The sequence below is a fragment of the Syngnathoides biaculeatus genome, chromosome 20 (genome assembly GCF_019802595.1).
Source record: "Syngnathoides biaculeatus isolate LvHL_M chromosome 20, ASM1980259v1, whole genome shotgun sequence".
NCBI classification, from domain to species: domain Eukaryota; kingdom Metazoa; phylum Chordata; class Actinopteri; order Syngnathiformes; family Syngnathidae; genus Syngnathoides; species Syngnathoides biaculeatus.
This window is the reverse complement of record NC_084659.1, coordinates 1493540-1512100: the sequence shown is the minus strand read 5'-3', so window position 1 is coordinate 1512100 and position 18561 is coordinate 1493540. Positions and strand designations below refer to the sequence as shown.

The 18561-nt window shown below is 42.5% G+C and overlaps 1 non-coding gene across 1 annotated transcript; it reads right to left on the bottom strand.

The window, feature by feature from the left end:
* Window positions 1-1156: 1156 nt before the first annotated feature.
* Window positions 1157-1270, bottom strand: LOC133494025 (U5 spliceosomal RNA). The gene has a single exon (XR_009793252.1). It is a non-coding gene; the product is annotated as a U5 spliceosomal RNA (small nuclear RNA).
* Window positions 1271-18561: the final 17291 nt, after the last annotated feature.

Below are 18561 nucleotides of genomic sequence, written 5' to 3'. Positions count from 1 at the left end.
GTCTCGGTGCACGTCGAAGGCTTTTAGGACTGCTCGTCCGGTTTAGCTTAGCTCACCGCCAACAAAGAGACACGTTTGTGCAGTCAGATCATCGCAAAATATCGCTCAACACAGATCAAGTGTGACAATCATTCACACGTAGCTATATTATGCAAGCGAAGAACTGCTAATTAATTTATATGAGACATGTATTGAAAATCAAATATAGGGCATACCTTCGTGCTAACACACTCCGGTTTAGCTTAGCCGGCAACAAAGCGACACGTTTGTGCAGTCAGATCATCGCAAAATATCGCTCAACACAGATCAAATGTGTCAATCATTCACACTTAGCTATGTTATGCAAGCGAAGAACTGCTAATTCATTTATATGAGACATGTATTGAAAATCAAATATAGGACTTACCTTCGTGCAAACATCTGTTCCGGTTGATGGAGTCAGTTGATCATGCGGTCTTCCTAAAAGTTTTATCCATCAAAGACATTTTTCGTACTCGGTCTTCTGTTCCGGTTGATTTTAGATGGATTTAGTTGATGATGCGGTCTGCCATAAGTTTGATCCATCAAAGACATTTTTCATACTCGGTCTTCTGTTCCGGTTGATTTTAGTTGGATTTAGTTGATGATGCGGTCTGCCACAAAGTTTGATCCATCAAAGACATTTTTCGTACTGGGTCTTCGGTTTTGGAAAGGGTACGCATTGAACTCCACCAACTAGCCTTTCAGGATACCTGTCGTTACTATTATAAAGTCTGTGACTCCACTTCTTAACCATATCTATGTTAAAGAACCCAAATACGCCAACAGAAGCTATACTGGACCATCCAGAGTTGTCTGAGATTATGCAGATCTCTGGCCTCTGATTGGTCAGTGACGCGGATTGCGCAATTTCCACGGAGGGGTCAATTGATGGATGTTTGGCTCTTTGAAGACTAAATTGTCAAAGTACTTCATTTTGAGTCTGTATTTTTAATTTAAAAAATGCTTCATCTTGCTACAAGTGAAATATTCTAAAACTCTAACTGGCTTCTCTTCCCCACAAATTGTGTGAATTAATTGTACGCTCGAAGCACTCAACATTCACCACTGTGACTTCACTTGTTTCTTAAAATAAACTTGAATGATAATTGAAATTAACATTTCACAGGATTAGAAGAGCTCTGCTTTCACAGAGCGTCAAAAAATTGAGACAGACACTTGTTGTTCCTCTCCACAGAAATCATTAGTAAAAAGTGAAAGATTTATGCAATCTGAAGAGAAACAAGAGTAAACTGACTTTGGCACGCTGAAATGGGCGATTTGCTTGCCCTGCATACACTTTTGACAAACGGTATTCAACTCAAAAGTGCTACTATTTCATAATAGTTTGACTGATAATCCTTCAACTACAGTTAATGTTGTCCAATGGTCTCTTCTTTAAGCAGAAAAGGACAATCTAAAGGTGGAAAGACGCTCAGGCTTCTCATTCTTTATCTAGTGTGTCAAGCGGTTTTGCCGCAAAGGATACGCACATGAGCAGTGTGCAGCCTCTCCGTGCCAGTTGGGCTTGACGTGACAATAACGCATAGAGTCTATGTTAAAGACTTTCAGTGAACGTGAACCTCACAGGCGGATTGGTAACAATGGGGGGAACTTGAATGATTGTGAGAATTTTAACAGTGAAGGAAGTTTCTGGACAAACTGAGTCGGAACAATTCAGCGCACTCAAAATACTTGACCGACGAGACAAATATGTACTTTGAACAGAGTCACATAGATCATAATGCGGTTCAAGACTGTCGTGCTGTTTCAATTAATCTCAAGTCAACAGTTTGTAGACTTTTTGGAAATAGAGAAAAGTGACTGGGCTACATTTTCAAAGATCTCATATGAGCATAAATAGAAGTAGTTCAAACGGAAAATAATGCTTTCGTCTCGACAAATGTCACACGCTGATCGGTCTTCCCCCCTTTTGATGAAATAGCTCAGTTGGGAGAGCGTTAGACGGAAGCTATAAAGGTCACTGGTTCAATTCCTTGTTTCAGCATGTAATGTAAAGCTATGTCCTTTTCTGGCACTTATTACACCTCTGTTTGTGTTTTGTGGTGTTTATGAATAGGTTGTTTGAAAGAGTTGCAACCAGGCAAATGTGAGAGTGAAAAAGAAGAAGTCCTGAGCTACGGCAGATCTCATATTTTTGCACATAACATCTTGCCCTATGATGGAAAGTTTTTGGCAGGTTTCCTTTTGTTGTTATTTAATCTCTGGTTGTGTCTAATGATCTTTGGCTTTTTAGGCCCTTTGAATGAGTTGCAACCATGCAATGGTTCTTAATACACAAAGCTGAAATAGATCAGTTGGGAGCGTATTAGTCTGAAAGTCTGAAGGTTGCTCGTTCAATCCCTAACTTCAGCATTTAGTACAGAATTGTGTGCTATTTTGGCACTTATTAAACATCTGGTTGTGTTTTGTAGTGTTTATGGATAGGTTCAATCAAAGAGTTACAACCAGGCAAATGTGAGAGTGAAGATCAGAGGGTCCTGAGCTATGGCAGATCTCCTCATATTGTTGTGATTGCACATAATCCCTTTCCCTGTGATGGAGTGTTTTTTGTCTGATTTGCTTTTGTTGTTATTTCATTTCTGGTTGTGTTCAGGCTTTTTAGGCCCTGTGAATGAGTTGCAACCAGGCAATGGCTCAGTTGGGAGAGCGTTACACTGAAAATCTATTGCTCCCTGGTTCAATCCTTGTTTTCAGCATGTAGTACAGAATTATATGCTTCTTTGGCACTTATTAAGCATCTGGTTGTGTTTTAAGGTGATGGACAGGCTCTTTGAATGATTTCCAACAATACAATGATTCTCAGGCATCAAAACGGAAATAGCTTCGTTGAGAAAGCACTGTTCCAACTATCACCAGGCAAGAGGTGGGGTCCACCCAGAACTGTTGGGCAGCCAATCGCACAAAAAAACAAGCACTCATATCCACACCTATGGGCAATTCACGTGTGTGGAGTTCGCATGTTCTGTTTGTGCTTGCGTGGGTTAGAATTTTTTTTTTTTCTCTCATGTATAAAACTATTCTAATGAAATACTACCACCTACTTTCTTCAAAACATTTTCTTGGAAAAATACTTTTCATGAACGTTTTTTTTTTTTGTCTTGAAACATAAATCCAATCCAAACAAAAAATGTGAATCTTTAAACAATGTAATTTTTTTGTGATACATATTTTTTTCTCTCAAAGATGGTGATATTTTCCTCCAAATATTTATATTTTAAAAAATGATACTCTAGTTAATATTTTCTTTCCCAAAGCCCTGAGCTGAGGTGAATGAACCTGATTGATTTAAGGGTTAATGTGAATCGTTTCACATTATAATGTAGATTCGTTTCACATTAAAATGTAGAAAATGAATAAATTTCACCCCTCTTCACCCTCCCACCCCAAAAAAGGCAATTACTTCCAGTTCGCGTGGGTGGTAGCAGTAGAAGGCTGCGACTGACAACCATGCGCATTAACTTTTGGCCATATTGGAAGACAAACAAACCCCTGGGAAGTTCGCGTGCTGTAGGTGTAGTCAGTTTTTATATAGTTTCATCACTGTTTCTTCGCTTGGAATTTGATCTCAATTATCGAGCAAGGCATGGCAGCCCCTTCTGCCAAGTGTAAACATGTTGGCACCCTGCCACCTGTCGAAAGGAATCGTTACAAGGAGAAACTTGCTCTGGTTGATGGCGTTGACCCTTACGAGTTACCCAAACAGGAATGGAAAAGAGATGTGACATACTATCCTTCTGAAATTTACCCTGACATTGTGAACTATTTTATACTCTCTCAAAGTGTTTATGACCTGAAAGCTTACAAGAGCATGGATGCGCACAATCAGTTTGTGTATGGCTGGGTTTGCCATCTGGGAGCTGTTGTCAGAAATGGATACCACTTAGTCAGTGGAAAGGTCAGTGTTTACATTTCATGTGATTTATATTTCATTACACTGTGACATTTCTCAGTTCAGTGTAGATGTTCCCACTCCAGCTTTTTAGCAAATCCAATTATTTAATTCATGTACATTTAAATGTATATAATGTTTGTGAGGCCAGGACGAATTTAATGTTCATTTGGAACTTATAATTTCACAGTTAAGTAACGCCATGCAGGAAAGAGTATAATTAATATATTTTTGTTATGTTTCTATCTCTTCCATTTCTTATATATATATATATATATAATATATATATATATATATATATATATATATATATATAATGTATAAATTTACATTAATTGCAATAAATGCAGATTTCTTTGTTTTCAATTTAGAGCAGTTGATAGTATCTTTGAATAACAAAATGGTCAAGGAAGAATGCAAAATCCATTATCTTAAACTTGTTAAGCATGCTTATATAATTCCACAAAGACATGCACTTAAGCATGCTCTTCACATCATTTTATGAATAAAGGGGCTCATTTTGTTTCAATTTGCTGTGCAGAGGAAATATTCTACTGATTTCCATGTGATTGTTTGTTGGTTAGAATCCAGTCCGGATTAATGGAATCATACAGCTGTGCTGGCTTGCCTGAAACAGTAGTCATAATTACCAAAATGTTAATATAATTTCCTAAATGTTTGGCCAACTTACTTAATAAAACAGAACACATCATATTAAATTTTCAGTAAGTTGTTGAAAAGATGCTTATGTTAAAACAAGTCCCCAGTCCTAAAATATTTCATAATTTAATTCATGTAACTCAGTACAGTATCAAGTAATAACCATATTATTCAGAGCACACCAGAAAAAAATGTTTCGGAACAGTTTCAAAACAGTATTCATTTAACATGATTATAAGTGGAAGCATGTTTTCCTGTTTAGGGGGTACTGTCATGATCCTGCCGCTCCAGCCCGGGCTGTGCGGGTGTCCGCGCGGTTGCACTGATTGGGAGGTGCACACCGGCGACTCATGCAGCCTGATTATGCTGTGTATTTATATCACCCCGATGACGACTGGGACCGGCAGTTCGTTGAGCTTCATGTCCCGTTCCAGCACTCGTATCCCTGATCGACAACCCGTGTGTACTGACCTTCGCCTGTTCTCCGACCAACCTTGTAAGCCTGACTCCTTTGATACTTCTGCCTGCCTTGATCGTTCTCCTCTGTACCGACTCCTGCCTGCCCGCTCACCTGCTCTCTTTGCCCGACGTCCCAACTACCGCTGCTGCACCGGACTGCCTGCTCGATCCCCTAACTCTGCATATAATAAACGTTTCTCCTTGAACTACCTTGCATCTTCCGAGTCCTGAATTTGGGTCTTACTCTTGTTCCGATGGGACGTGACACTAGGTGTGATTGTGAGTGCGGCTGTTTGTCTCCATGTACCCTGCGATTGGCTGACAACCAGGTCAGGTTGTACCCTCCATCTTGCCCATTGATTGCTGGGACTCCCAGCACTCCCCACGATCCTTGTGAGGATAAGTGGCTAAGAAAATGGATGGAGGAATAGATGGATCTGTAGCCTGAGGAAACTGACCACGTTTTGGATGCATATTCTCTGAGGGATTATATCGAGCACAGGTAAAACAAGCCCAACAAAAAAAAAAAACATTTGCATACATATTAAATCCATGGGCCATGTAATAATGCCTTTGTACCAGGGCTACCATTCCCCCTGTTAAGACCTGAGACTTCCCATGGCTCAAGATTGTCACCCACTTACAAAGATTTTTTTGGTAGAATGTGTTTTGTATCTGTGCTGAGATAATTCCCATTTTGTAATGTAGTACCTTATTTTTCCACATTTTTAGTTCTGCTGGTAGGCTTTGTTGATGCATTTTGTTTAACACATCATCTGAAAGTATGTCTTCATTGGTTACATGGTCAGCTAATCCCATAAAGGTTTTGGCTGCTGCTTCTTTTGCTGTTTTACCTGTAAATCCATTTCCTAATGATTTTTTGTCTGTATTTGATGTGTGTACTGCACATTTACATATGACTATTTCTTTTGGTAATTGAACTGCTATGAGCAAATTTTGTAGTAGCTCTGCATGTGTCACTGTGTTCCCTGTAGTTGTCGCTATTCCTCTATTTTTCCAGTATTGGTATAGATTTTGATACCACTGTGAATACAGCAGCATCTGGTCTCAGATTAACACTGTCCAATAAGGTATTGTCTGTACAGTTCAGTCGTCCCAATCCAAGTCTAGTTCTTTTCTGTCCAATCAGGAACATTTTGTGCTACCAATACAAATTGTCCCAAACTCTTTAACTCCTGTTTGTTTGTGCAATGACGTGTGTGGTGGTGTTCATTCCTTTTGTAATGTATTTAGTTTGTCACTCAGTCTAGTTCCTGCTACTATGACTGATATACTATCTGAGTACAGATAATCAGTCATGTTTTCGGCTGGTGTGGGCTGTTATAAGTTTACAGTATCTTATACTACATAGTCACATGAAATGAGTCACCATCATTTACATCATTTTGTGGTTGTTCAATCATGTCTTGAGCTGTTTGGAGCAAGAGATCTCCTGTTCTTGTGGGAGGTTTGTTTGGAATATCTAAGGTGGAATAATAGATAACAGATGATAATATATAATAGTGCTTGGTTCCTATTTATTAAGATATTTAACTGTCCTCCCAGTAATTTCTTTTTTTCTTTTTACTTCTATATTTCCTGCCAGAAAGGGAATTAAGCCCGGTCCTCGTTTCAGCAAGCCATCTCTTCCCAACAAACGTAGGGGGTAAAATAAAAAGTTGCATTTTGGGAGCATTAGTTGTGACATTTTGATGTGGAGATGGCTGCTGTAGTTATGCGGTGGTGGGTGTTTTGTTTTTAGGGCAGTCACGTAAAATGTGACTTTTTTAAATTTCTTTTTGATCAAATTTGCATCCCCTCCCCATTACTCTTCCCCCGCCTCTTCCTCATCTGCGGCCATGATTATTAAATGTTTCGTATAAAGCTCTATAAATTTCTCCTTCCTCTGTCAGAAAGGTGTCCACTTTCTTTTTCTTATTTTACGCACTCTTTCTGCGTGTAGTGCTTGGTTAACCTATTGTTACAGGCTGCCAATCGGTTTGTCAACCAAATGTTTTTCAATCCATTGTTTTGTAGGATTATTTGAATTCGCACAAATAGCATTTTCTAATTGCTCTTGATACACACTCATTGGAGTGTGATCTTCAGGTATGCCACTGTTTGCTTTAAAATATGCAGTCATTCCAATTCTATATTCTTCAAATGGTTCATTGTTGTTTTGTTTTGCTCTTCCAATGGCAGAAAATTTTGCTTTTTGTCTAAATCTAGCAGACGTGCGCTATATTAACCCTTGAACTCCCTGCTGCTGTCAGAAAGTACTTTTCTGTCATACAAATTTGTTGTACTTCCACACCATTTAAGTGGGAAGATTTTCCCAAGGCTTCCATTCCCTGGACGAATTACATTACATCAACTTTATGAGATGTGATACCTTTTATGGCCGTTTTCTCATCATATTGTGTCCAGTTTTTTTTTTTGTGTGTGTGTGTGTGTGTTTCTCTCTTATTTTATCCTGCAGGTTAACTATATATTTGTGTGTGTGTGTGTCTGTGTGTGTGTGTGTTGAGCTGGCCAGCAAAGTCATATTGTGTTTTGCACAAATTTAGATTTTTTTATTTTAGTAGGTCATTGGCTTTCTGCAAACTTCTGGTCCTTACACATTAATTTTTTTTCAGATGTTCTGTATCAATTATTTTCCTATTTATCAACTATTTTTCTATTTGTTTTTCCCCTGTTGGAGTCAGTGGTTCACGTAAGGTAACTATGCTGATTCCCCCTGAACAGGGTGACAATTACGTTCCGTTTGAGGTAATTCTCAAGCTTCTACCACAAGTGGCGGAGAATTCTAAACTCTGCATCCTCAAACAGTTGTCACTCAATTTCCTGTTCAAATGAGGTAGCGAACCTCCACTCACACTTTCACACATGCACACGTTTCACGGAGCTCAAGTACGTACAGGACAGACATTGCCCTTTTCTCAGTTTTATAGGCTAATTTGTCTACTCAGTGGGGACTAGTATTCTCGAGGTTTGGTTCTGCCGCAGTCACCCAGACGTGCATTCACTCATTCCTCATGAGTGTGTGAGTTTCCTACTCACCAGAGATGTCTTTACTACCTTCGGCTTCTCGTCAACCTTCACCCTCCAGACCCAAAGTCGAGGCCAAGTCTCGGATAGGGTCTCAAGTGCCGTGGCCACGGTCTTTGCCTGGATGTCGACTCAGCCCCTGAAAACCTCAGGTATTTTGAGATTTGGCTCGAAGGACCAAGTAAATGTCAGGTTTACCAATTAAACATTCATTAAACTGGACAAAAAGGTAGCAAAGACACCAGTTCAAGTTTGACAGCTCGCGAGGAGAAAAGAGAGGAACTGTCTCGTACAATTCGCCACTGCACTCTCTGATTATCCTCTCCTCAGCACCTCTATTTATTTAGTTTCAAGACGCCCCTTATTTACGTGGATATTGTAAAAAGGAGATGGCAAGCAAAACATAGTTGGAAACAACGTGTACTTGTTTGTTCATGTGTGTGTGCATGTGTGTGGAAGATTGCTGAGTCCGTGTGTGGTCATCATTTTTGAACGAGCGGCAGGTGCTCCTGATTCTAACAGTTCTGATGATTAGATGTTTTTGTTCTTGCTATCTCCTGCCAGGCGGCTGCCACTTTATCTGGAGCAGGGCAAAGATTTTCTTTATTGGAAGCAGATGTATGATAATTATATTCATAATTATTCCTACACAAAGCAAAGCAAAGCAAATTTGTTTATATAGTGCATTTCATACACAAGGTAACTCAATGTGCTTTACATGATTAAAGGCATTTGAAAACAAAGAGATAAAACATTTAAAACGGCATAAAAACAATAAAAATTACAAAATATTAAAAAAAAGACAAAACCGCATACAGTCCAAGTAATATGATCTAAAAGTGGATATATTCTAAAAAGCATGAGAAAAAAGAAGAGTTTTCAACCTGGATTTAAAAACATTCACACTTGGGGCTGACCTCACCTCCTTTGGCAACTTATTCCATTTGTGTGCAGCATAATCACTAAATGGTGCTTGACTATGTTTGCTTTGGACTCTGCGGTCCACTATTTGACCTGAGTGAGTCGATCTCAGAGCTCTACTGGGTTTGTATTCCATAAGCATTTATTTTACGTATTTAGGACCTAAATCATTTAGTGTTTTTTACACCAGTAGCAGAACTTTAAAATCTATTCTAAAGCTGACTGGAAGCCAGTGCAAGGACTTTAGGATTTGAGTTATATGTATGCTCTGACCGCTTTGTTTTGATCAGAACGAGCTGCAGCTTTTTAATATTCTTTTGGGGGAGTCCAGTCAGAAGACCATTACAGTAGTCAAGTCTACTTTAGATAAAAGCATGGATGAGATTTTCCTTGTCTGCTTGACACATACAAGATTTCACTCTAGATGTGTTCTTCAGGTGGTAGAAGGCAGTTTTTGTGATTGATTTGATATGATTTTTGAAAGTCAGGTCGTAATCAATTAGATTCAGATCCAAGGTTTCGGACTTGGTCTTTGGGTTTTCAAAGATAGAGAGTCCAGGTGTTTAGTAACAGCAATTATCTTTTCTTTATTGCGAAAAACAGTCGTCTCAGTTTTTTTGTAATTTAGTTGAAGAAAAGTTTGGCTCATCCAGTAATTTATCTGCTCTAGACAGTGGCACAATATCTCAATTGAACTGTAGTCATCTGGAGACACTGCTAAATATAACTGTGTCTAATAATAATAATAAATAAATAATCTCCATAGCTATGGTAGTCAAAATTAAAATTTTAGCATATACAGGCTGACCAGGAGAGGTCCAAGAACTGACCCTTTAGGGACCCCATAGGTCATTGCCATTTGCTGAGACCGAGCACCTCCAATGGTCACAAAGTAGCTCTTTTCCTCCAGGTTGGACCAAAACCATTTAAGGACCATTCCATTTATCCTACCCATGTTTCCAAACTGTTTAGCAGTATATTGTGATCTCCTGTATCAAAAGCCATCCTGAGATACAACAAGACCAAAATTGAGACCTTTCCTGAGTCAGTATTCAACCTTATATCATTTAGCACTACTGTGATGAGTTCGGAAACCTGATTGAAATTTGTCCAAAAGTCCATTTAAAGTCAAGCGCTGCTAGTTTTTGCTGATTTGTGCAGACATTTGACCTGATGGATTGTATTTTTTCACTAAAATAACGGGCAAACTCATTGCATTTGTCAGCTGTTACGAGTTCTGGGTCTATCTGATTCGGGGGGTTGTAAGCTTGTCAACCGCAGCAAATAGAGCACGAGTATTGTTGAGGTTCTTACTGATGATTTCAGACAAGTGTTGCTGTCTAGCTCTAACTAAATCTTGGTTAGAAGTACAAAGACACTCTGCAGAGGTCATAGTCAATTTGGAGTTCAATTTTTCTCCACTTGCATTCTGCTTTCCTACACTCCGATTTAGATCCCTTGACCATCATTGTGCCCCTCCATGCTGTTCTAGGATGGTCTTAGTTTTAACAAGAGCGACACCATTCATGGCATTTGTGATTCTCAAGGTGAAATTGTCCAAACCTTCATCAAATGTCTCAGCATTCACAGTCTGTGGCACAGCCGCTGTCGCCATCATGTTTGTGGCAGTACTCTCGTTTATGTACCTTTTCCTAATAGAGATCGAGGTTGTCTGAACTTTTGGAAAAATCTGTAATCAAAAAAATACACAAAAATGGTCAGAAATAGCCATATCGTTAATGTCAATCGATAAAATGTCAACATCCTTCGAGATATCCAGGCCTAAAATGTGACCTTGTGATTGAGTTGGGCTCTTAATATGTTGAGAGAGGTTAAACGTTTCAAGTATTGCAGAAAGTTCTTTGGATGTTTTTTCTATGTCATTGTCAACATGAATGTTAAAGTCCCCTGTTATGACAAAATAGTTGTACACAGTACAAATAACTGACAGCAGTTCTGAAAAATCCTCCATAAATTTTCCATTGTATCTTGGAGGTCTATAAATGATTAAAATGATAACCTATGGGTCACCCTTAACTAACACAGATATTCAAAATAGCTAAAATCACCCAGTATAATTTCTTTACATTGATATAATGATTTAAAAATAACAGCAATACCACCACCTTTTTCCCCTGTATGACACTTGTTCATAAAATTAAAATCTGCTGGTGTTGCCTCATTTAAAATTGTATTACAGCAACTTTCTGTTAACCACGTTTCATTAAATAACAAAAAGTCCAGACCATACGTTATAACAATGTCATTTATCAACAATGATTTGTTACCCAATGTTAGGATTTCACCTTTTTCTTAATCTGACTCCAAAAATTAAACTTTCACGACCTCTGTCCTCCTCCCCACCACGTATCTAACAATTTGGCGTATCCGTTCTGTCAGAGAGAAAATCAGATACCAATTGGATCAAATCACCCAAAGTTTTATTCCTAACAATAAAAACTAATAAAGACGTCTGGGTCCCAGGTCCCTCACACAAAAAAACGTGTCCTTGTGACCATCAAGAGACAACACACTCATCCGGGTTTCCCAGTTATATAGAAACACATCATGAATATTCATTTTCCTAAATCAAAATGCATATTAATTGGCTGACTCCGTTCTCCTACCATCTGGGTGTTGTGAATCATCTGCGGTGTCTATCGTCTGGTTCTTCGTCCGAAGCCTGACCGCACTTTGCAGAAGTTGTCTGTCAGTTGATGCACTCTGACTGCACTTTGCACTTTTGCCCTCGCAGTTCTCCCCAGCTGCGTTACCTGTGTTTTTTTTCTTTCCTGTCACACAACACTTTAACACAAACAAGTTGGCCGACAACCTTTGCTTCATATGCAATGCTTTCTTCTTTCTTTTATAACATAGCAAAGCCCCGCGCAGCATCCGCATAATATATTTCAAGCAAAAAGTATTTACATAACCCTTCATTCACTAACACGCCATCACCATCGCATTTTCCTCCAATGGCTCTTCCCTGAGTTCTTGCTGAGCCACCAAAACATACTTGCCTCCTGGACCACTGTCTTCTCAATCAACCGAACCGTCAGGGACCTGATACAAGGAATACAACAACATCCACACAATACCATAATTGCTGCAAAAATAGCTATTGCGATTAAAATGGACAATATAAGTTAACCCACAAATTTATCCCCGTTTTCGTCTTCTCTCCTACCACCAGCTTTTGGTGTTTACGTGCCTCTGGGGACATCCCCCACGTCGTGAACCACCCCTTTGTGTCCCAAACCAAATCTTTCCATCCTCTATTGGCTTGTTGATTTGTCAAGTACCAATCATACGCAGCGTAGTTTTCCCCTTTGATGGGAGCGTTGCGTAAATTTGTGAATGGGATGTGTATTTTAACACTCATGTTCTTTGGAATGGATATTTGTTTCCCCCATTTAAATGCCCCCTTTCCATCACACTTTACCTGATGGGTGATGTTCACCTGCACCTGCCTTGGTTTTCTCAATATGTGTCGCCGCCACCTGTGTCGCTGTGCTGATCCATAGAAATAATTCGTGGTCGTAAAATTCTTCTCCTGCTTTGTCCACCCTGCCAATTTGTCATGTAATGTTTTATTGCTTTGTGTCATGTTCAAAGTACTCACATGTCTTCCCCAATCTGGTTTGTAGCATTTAACCCTCAGAACAAAGCGTTCTTCTGGTGTCAGGATACTTTGCGACCGCACCTCTGCCTCGTACACCACCCGCTCTCCATGTCTGTGCTGTTCATATGTTGTTAGACTAGTCCCATTGCTTACATTCACACTCCCATTTTGTTCCTAATCCAACTGCAACATCATCCATACCATACAACACATTAGCGTGGTTGCTGCTGCCGCTAACATTAAAGTTGTTGTGTCCCATTTAGGACTAAGTCTGAAATTCTGGTAATATCCTCTCTTGGCTGGGTTAGTAACACGGCCAAGCAACCACAATGCAGGCATCATTCAAGAGTGTAATCCAGGGCTCGTCGAAGCTGTGAATAATGATACCACCTTTGTCCTTTAAAGTCTAGTTGTGCTGCATGCGATGTCCTAACCAGCACACGAAATGGGCCTCTCCAACGAGGTTCTGACCACTTCCTGGAGATAACCCTCACATAGACGTATGGTGTCAACTCAGCTGCGGTTTCTTTCACCTTGGCGGCCACCTGAGCAGAGACACCGGACACCAAAGCATGAAGATATGACCAATATGCCGCATGTGAGATGTGTGGAACAGGAACATCCTGGGGAGGGACCCACGTGGTTACTGGTCCTGGCATCAGTCGACCTGTCAGGAGTTCAAACGGTGCAAAGTCCGTCCCCTTGTGTCTGTCGGACTGACAACAATGCTAACGGGAGGGCCTGCAACCAATTCATCTTTGTTTGGGCCATGATTTTGGCCAATTTTTCCTTCAATGTCCGATTCATTCATTCCACCTTGCCTTGACTCTGAGGATGGTAGACGCAACCAAATCTGTGTTTCAATCCTAAAATAGACTCTACCTTGGCCAAGGATTTGTTGTTGAAATGAGACCCATTGTCAGATTGGATCAAGGCAGGGAAACCATGTGTAGGAATGTAGTGGGTAATCAAAGCCTTAATTACCGACGCAGCATCTTCCCTTGAGCATGGGTATGTCTCGGGCCAGCCCGAAAAGGCATCAACCATGACCAACAAGACGCATTTCCCATTCACTCTCTCATTCATGTCCGTAAAATCAATCACAATCTCTGCACCAGGCCAAGGAGCAGGCTGGAACAAGCCTGGCTTTGGTTTCAATGTTGGTCGCGCATTGTCGGATTGGCACACTTCACACTCTGCCACAAATTTCCACACCATGTCTGTGAGGCATGGATGCCACCATGCTTGCAAATGAGCCAACATTGCCTGTGGGCCCACATGGGCTGGAGAGCACACTGTCCATGATTTTTCCTTCCGGTAAGACCGGTTGCCCTTTTGGCCCTACCCACAGGTTGTTGGACCGCTTCATTGCCTGTGCGCTAATCCACATTAACTTCTGCTCGGGTGACGCCACATTCTGCTGAGCACACACTTCCTCATGAGTCAGTGACACAGGCAAACATGAATCTGGGTGTTCACCGTCAACAATGATTGCACCTCGTGCCAACATCATCCCCACTGCAACTCCATATCCTGCCTCCTGCTTTGCGAGCACATCTGCTGCCTGGTTTCCTCTGGCCACCAAGGTACCTGCCTTTGAGTGGCCAGACACTTTGACGACAGCCACCTCACTTGGTACCTGTAGGGCATCGTACAATTGTAACATGAGTTCTTTGTGAGCAATTTCAGTACCTTTAGCTGTGTTGTACCCATTCTTCAGCCATCCCGCCATGTCAATGAGCGTTGCGGACACTGCATACGCCGAATCTGAATATACCGTCACGGCCTGGCCCTTGCATTCATTCAGAGCCAGCGTCAATGCTACTACCTCAACCGCCTGTGCTGACGGATGGGTCACCAACTTCTGTACTTTTAATGGTTGGAAGGCCCCGTCCCTCCATTCGACCACTGCTGCTGCCACGTCGAGAGACCCTCTTTTGTCTCTCCAACAACACCCATCTATAAACAACAGTCGACCATGATTTAACGGTGTGGCCTCCAGGTCGGGTCTAAATTTGGCCACTGTCTGAACTCTTTCCGCACACTCGTGAGGTCCCACCAATAGTTGGTCAGCCATGTTGATTCCTGTATGTACATAATTAATGTTGGGTGCTGTCAGCGTTTTAATCAATCTCGATTGTCTCAATGGTGTCAATGTGAATGCTGCAGATGCCACAAAAGATGAGATGGCGTGGTCTGTCAGGACAAACACAGGGTGTCCCATTACTGTGTGGGCAGTTTTAATCAAGATCTCTCCTAATCCTGCCGCTTACCGGGCACCCTCTGGCTGTCGCTGCTCGATGTTGTCTAGTGGGACACTACAATACATTAGTACTGCACGTTTGTGATGGATTTTCTGATACAGTGCACCATTAACTGTTTTACCGGAAATGGCCACATCCAAATGGAAGGGCAGAAAGTAGTCAGGCGTGGCCAATACAGCCGCAGAGGACAGGTCCTGGACCAGTTTCACAAACTGCTCTCCCACTTCCGGCGTCCACTCCAGGGTCGCTTTCGGGTTTCGAGCTCCCTGGGCTTTGATGAGGTCCCTCAGGACCCTGGTCCGATCTACAAAACAAGGGATATATTGCCAGCTGTATCCACACAGCCCCAAAACGACAACATTTCCTGGACTGTGGTGGGTCGTGGGTGGTGAAGGATTGTGTTCCTGTGGTCGGGGGACATGCTCAAACCTCCTGGTGTTGTCACTCGTCCTAGGAACACAACTCTCTGACGGCAGCACTGCAACTTCTTCTTGGACACCTTGAATCCTTTCTCCCCCAAGCACCTTCCGTGTTCCTTCTAAACACACTTCATCATTTATTGCTGCAATCAACAAATCATCAACATATTGCACCAACACAGTTCCTTGTGGCATCTGGCACAGGCTCAGCAGATCTTTCCGCACTTGATTGAAAATGCCTGGCGAGATTTTGAACCCCTGTGGCAACCGCAATTTCACACTTGTACGTAAATGCATGCCTAACTGATGGATCTAATGGAAGAAAATAAGCATTGGCCAAGTCAATCAACGTGAACCACTGATACTGCGGGCTCAATGATGACAAAATTTTGTGTGGGTCAGGCACTGGCAGAACAGGTGTAGTTGTCACCTCATTTACCGGTCGGTGGTCGTGTGCCATCCTCCATGTTACACCGTCTGCTTTTCTCACCGGTCTCAACAGGGTGTTCCATGATGACTTTGACACCTCCAATACTCCTGCGTCCCAGAGCCCACACAGTGTCTCCTCCATCCTCTGGTCTGCTTCTGCTGGCCATCGATATTGAGGTCGCCAGATCACCTGTCTCTCATCAATTTGTAAAGTTACGGGTTCACATAAATGACTGAGCCCCACATCAAATGGTCCTTGAGACCACACCGTGTCGGGCACCTCGTCCAGCATAACTGCTGCCTGCTCATGATCCATTAATTGCCGACCGTGTGCGCGTGACAACAAAACCATTTCCAACAACCCTTCATCTTCCATGTCTTGTTGAATTGTATATGCTTTTTGAGAGGGTGACCAATATATATGTGGTGTCTGCGTTTTCTGCCAATCAACCTGTCCCATGAGGCGTTTGACCATTGGTCCCAACTGTCGCGCCTCATGGCCCGGGGCTACTGCCAATGAGATGTGCGGAGACCCATCACCCGTCATCTTAAACCACGAAATTTGTTCTTGAGTTAAGTTTGTGAGTGCCGCCACACCTTCTTTGCCAATCAGTATGCATGAGGATGTTATTTTCCATAATTTACCTTCTATTTCTTCAAACATGTCCCGATACACGTCCACCAGCATCTGTAGCTGTTGTCCTGCCACTGTCACCTGGAGCATGGGTTCTGCTGTGCCCCTGCTCCCCTGGCCCCCTGGGCACCCCTATTCACCCTGTGTGTCCCAGAGGTCAGTGTGTTGCAAGTACTGACCTCCATGTTGTTGTTGCGTCCAGGGACGTCCAGCGGGCGGTGGTCCTCCTGACACTGGTCTCCCCCCTTGACCTTGTGGCGGACCTTCTGGTCCTTGTGGTGGCCTCCCGCCTTGTTGCTCTTGAGGACACTCTCTGGCCGAGTGGTCTGGTGCCCCGCAGATGAAACAGGCGCCACTCAATTGCTGTAGATACTGTGGTCTCATCATGAGACCCGGTATGGTCCTTCCTCTTCCCCGGAGTCCACCCCGGAACACCGATCGTCCACGCCCCTGCACCTGAGGACCCTGCACCATTTGCATCTCTCTTTTCTGTACTTTGCTTTGTTTTGCTTCTCCATGCATTTTAGCCAATTGCAATTTTATCAATTGTTTGGACAGGGCCTCAGCCTCACTGTCTACTTTAACCTGAGTCTCACAAAACAGTCTCCAGTGGTGAAACAGATGACGTTTGAACCGTGCCTCTGCACATACCAGTATATCCGGATCTGACATCAGCTGCTTCTTCGCCTCCTGCGGAAGTCAATCAATGATCGCCGTCCGGAACAGGACCTCCGCCTCGGGTGACAGGGCTGGATGTCGACCAGTGTCCTCAATCCAACTTTCGACATATGTTACATAATGTTGAGCTGGTGACATTTTAATGTCGCACGGAAACATAGTTGGTGCCAAATCAGTGGGTTGTGGAAATGTGATTTTTATTTGCTCAAACAACTGTCCCGCCACACGTGGGAGAGGTGTCTCTCTCCCCAAATCAGCCGTGCCTGCCACCTCCTCAATTGCCTGCAGCTGCACCAGAGAGCACGATCCTGCCAGTATTTGTCTCAAATTACCTAAAGTACAACTTTCCCCACTCATCAATGCCAAAAATTTGCTCAACCACACCTTTCCTCTCCTATGCAAGGGAGGCATTTTATCCATCATCGCTGTGACATCCCGCAACACCATTGGTTCATACTGCTGTCCCTCTCTAGTAATCACCATGGGGTACATTGACCCCCCTCTTCCTTTCTTCTCCTGCCTTTCTTTCAACGCATACAGTGCCTGTTCTTTTCCTTCTTCTCTCACTTTTCTTCTCACATCTTGATTTACAAGCCTCACCATTCTTCTGTGCTGACCTACCTCACTTTCATCCACTTCTTCACTACTCCCACTACTGTCTCTAAACCTCCCCTGTCCTTTCTCCTTTCCCTGCTGTCTCACTTGTTCAGTCACTTTTGTTAACAAAGCTGCCTCTTTCACGCACCTCTCTTTCTCCCTCTCAACAATTTGCTTTTGTTGCTCATTCTCTTGTCTCACTCTCTTGCGCTTTTCCTTATCTGTGTCTGCCTTCCGCGTCGGTGGGGTTGATGTCATCAACTCAGACATGTTCCCCCTCTCTTCTTTTTTTCTTTTCTCTGTTCATTGCTTCTGAAATCAGATGGACGATCCCCGGATTAACTCTCTCCCCTTCTCCTTCTATATCCATCACCATTCGTCCACCCAGAGTCACCACAGGAGCCATAATACCTTTTTCCACATACGGGGGTGGTGCAAATATTTCACATGAGTTGGGTGCCGTGGGCTGTTTAGCAGCCAGCAAGAATGGGTAAATCCCTTTGTACTCATATTCTCCCTGTTCTGCTTTCTCTTTCTCCTTTCTTTTAACCTCTTCCACTGCTGCCAAAGCTGTGGCTGCCGTAGCCAAATTGTGTAATGACCTCCTTTCTTCTTCTTTTTCTGCCACTCTTTCTCTTAACAACTTACACTGACGCCACCCTGCACTGGCCTTTTCATGTTCCAGCCTGTTGCAAGCACCAGGGTCCCCACGGGGCGATTTGGGCGGACAACCTCATCTCGACACCGACTTAGGAAGCTCCCGTCCCCCGGTGTATACAGCGTTAGAGTCAGCTGGGGTAAAGGGTTTAGAGCCAGCTGGGGTAAAAGGGTAGCTTAACCCTTTAAATGGTCGGTCAGGACATTTCTGCCGATTAGTCCTGCGGATAAACGGAGTCTGA